Raw genomic sequence first — 3,775 nt, 5'->3', positions numbered from 1 at the left:
TCTGAGTTTGAACATTTTCTGGGTGCAGTGGTAACCTTTTATAGGTCATCAGTAAGAAGACTGTTGTTGAATGTATTGTTCTTTACAGATGTACCTGGCTCTACAGTAGCTCTACAACTGTTTACATTTGGATACTAATTGTCTTTATATTTGAGGGATTTAAAACCGCTGTCCCCCAGACTCTAAAGTAAAATAGTTAAGAACTCTGAAAATATAAATGAAAGATGAAATGCTGTAAGCACAAGCCAGATTTGCCAGTTTCTGACATGCTTCCTTCATCAGAGCCAGTCGGTTATAATGACTTGTGTCTGATTTAGTTTCCCCAAATAACATTTAATAGTCTAGAGAAATGCAAACTTGCCACTGATTGCATAATCCTGATTAAACCACTGAAACATTAATTGGAGTTATTGAAGAGAGTCCTGTACAGCAATGAGTATAAGACTGTTGATGTACTCTCGATCAGATCCTCTGACAAAGAATTGTTTGGAAATCTGCCAAACTCAGAACCATTACAGGTGGCAGCTATCAGTCAAAGCATAAAGGACAACAAATAGACTTTCATTAGACATTGGCAGTAAGAGATGGATCAAGGTGAGCCCAGGGATAAGAGGCTTTAATTAAGAAGAGGGATTAATGGAACTGGGGACCTTTCCATTAAAGAGAGAAGGTAAGGCGATCTAAGAGAGGAATTAAATGTAAGATCATCACCAAATCAATAATCGGAGAGATTTGGTGGATTGTATTTTCATGCACACGACTTGTATTGATTTAACACCTTTCGTAACCTCAGAACATCCCAAAGCTCTTTATAGCCGATGAAGTACTTGTTTAAGTCTTGTATTGTAGGAACGAAAACAATCCATTAATGCACATTTCCCTTTCACAAACAGCACAATACTGACATTTTTCTTAAAAAATGTGTTGGTTGATAAATAATTATGGCAGAGGATAACTTCTGCTCTTTGAAATAATGCTGAGGGGTCTTTAATGTCAACTGAAGAGGGAAAACAGGGCTTTGGTTTAGCAGCTTATTCAGAAGGCAGCTCCTCTGACATTGCAGCACTCACTCGGTTCTGCACCAAAGTGTCAGCCTAAATTGTGTTTTTAAGTCTTTAGAGCGGATCTTGAACCCACATCCTTCTGGTTCAGAAGAGAGAGTGATACCATCTAAACCATTATAATCTGTGACTGGCACACTGGCTGAAGATGTTCCATGCAGCTGTGAGAGGCACAAATCAAGGACTGGGTCTGTGTCTAACCACGTCCTACGGCTATTCTGATGTTATTTACTTCACTGTTGAAGGCTGATGCACATTGTGCCAATGCAGTTTCCTACAATTTTTGACTAGTAAATCAGGATGAGAGGCGAACAATGACTCACACAGCGAACATCACTTACTGCCTGCATTTCCACATTACAACAGTTGCTACACTTTAAGAGTGAACCCATTGTTCAATTACCGATTTTCTCCCTGTTCCCGAAGGTGCTGATGCATTAGGATACCAGTGACTGAGCAGCTATTTTTTCCATGTAATTCTAGACTCTTAAATATTTGTGATTTAACGATGAGAAATATCACAGCTGAGATACTCTTCCCACCTTCAATATTTGCATGTGAATGTATTTACTAACACTGAAATTCCCTCTTGTCAAGTAATAAGCTTGATGGTAGCTATTCACAGCGTGTCCTTTCTCTCAAGCGGGTGATGGATGTGAGATTGCGATCAGAGCTAGCGTTGTTTCAGCCGTTTCACAATCTGGCTATTCAAACCTAATATCAGAAAAATGCTGGTCACCGTATGATTAAATTGTATTTTGATAAATGATTGTGCTTATGAGCATGAAGGATGATCTTGATGGCGAATGGAATACTTGTCTCCTTTCTGACCAAGTACAATGTTGGGATTTGGTAACCATTTACCCCTGGAAATAATCAACCTTGAAATGTGTTTTGTTCAGCATTCCCGAAAGTATTCTGCTAAATTGAGCTTCTGTAGCATGAGGGATGCATGTTAATTAATATGCAAGATGGTAAGTGGTGTCTTCTAGAAACCAAACAAAAGTCAATTCATTAAAAATATAGAAAACAAAATCCTGGGGATGCTGGAAGCACTTAGTCGGCCAGATCACATCCATGGCAAGAAAAGACAAGTTAACATTTCTTTCTGACAATTAAATGAAATGATATGCATTTACACAGTGCCTTTATATAGTGTCCCAAAGCGCTTTACAAACAAATGCAGTACCTAAATTGGGAATAGCACAGTTTCATAACTGGCAACTACATACATGACTGGATGACTAGTGATGTTGGTGGAGGGAGTACCAGGAATCTTTATACTACTTTTGATCACAATAATGACATTGGATTTTTTTTTTCCCCATTAACCTGAGATGGCTTTGGTTTAATGTCTCACCTGATAGCTGCAACTTTGACGAACAACATCTCACTCCGGCATCGAGAGTCGACATAGATGGTGTGTCCGTGTCTGTGGAGTGGGATGTGAATCTATGTCCTGACTCAAAGGTAAAAGTGCAACTGTCTGAGCTGTGACGATTCATAGCCATGCCCTCAGGAAGATCTCCAAAACTTTGTGTCGATTAACCCAATGTTCGGACATCCCCAATGAGTGGGAAAAATTGAGAGAATTTACTCGAGGTTAGAGTTGGACAAATGTAATGATAATGGAGATTTGCAAGGCTGGAAGAGATTGAAGAAATCCAGAGAAGTGAGGCAGGGAAAGATTGTATTCAAATGTGTGCTTTAGTGGAACATGATCTAGTGTATGTCAGTGAACACACCAGCTTCATTATTCATCTTCGCTCAGCATTTAAAAATTTGGATCATGTCCCCTCTCAATCTTTTAGTCCCCATAGAAAGCATATTGTGCTCTTGAGGGTCACATCCCAATAACAGCTCCAAGTCATCACTATGCTTTTCTCCAAGTCTTTGTCAATGACCAGAAAAATCAGAGCAACAGTGTCAGGGAATTTCTGTGATCCACTATGTATTGCTGTGAGAGGTATCCATCAAAGGGGAAATGGTGGGATGTCATACTGATTGCACCTCAAAAAATATCAGGAGTCCCACAATTTTTCATTCATTGACAGTGGGGGGAGAGCTGTATCAAAGAATTACCCCCAAGGAGCAGTAAATTCAACAAGCTCACTAATTGTTCAATTCCATTTAGCTTCCTCTCTTTGTATTCCTGAATTATTCTCCACAAGCTGACAGCTTGCTTAATATCGCCTGAGCTCACATCATATCCCTCATGTATCCAAATCTTTAATATTCCTTCATCCCACCTACTCAACCTCTCATGATGTTCTGAATCCTTTACATCTCTAGATATGTCCAAGTTATGCTGTCCATTTAGATACTTCCCTAATAACCTTTTCTGTATCTGCATTATCGGGAAAGTGATGAGTTCTTTGACTGCCTTCTGCCCTCCAGCCTCAGTTTTAATTTTAAACGCAGTTCTTTGATAAAATGATGCGATATATAGTCTGTGGCATCAAACCAAATCCCTGATTCACCTATAAATGGATAATGAAACACAAAATGGGAATATTGTGAAAAAATTAAGAAATCCAGTTGTAACTGCACAGGCCACTTTATCAGAGATAGTAGGAACTGCAGATGCTGGAGAATCTGAGATAACAAGGTGCAGAGCTGGATGATCACAGCAGGCCAAGCAGCATCAGAGGAGCAGGAAGGCTGACGTTTCGGGCCTAGACCGTTCTTCAGGAACGGGGAAGGGGATTCTGAAA

This window comes from Rhincodon typus, chromosome 13 (assembly GCF_021869965.1).
Source record: "Rhincodon typus isolate 14 chromosome 13, sRhiTyp1.1, whole genome shotgun sequence".
Taxonomy (NCBI): domain Eukaryota; kingdom Metazoa; phylum Chordata; class Chondrichthyes; order Orectolobiformes; family Rhincodontidae; genus Rhincodon; species Rhincodon typus.
The sequence above is the reverse complement of the archived record's forward strand: the minus strand, read 5'-3'. Positions refer to the sequence as shown.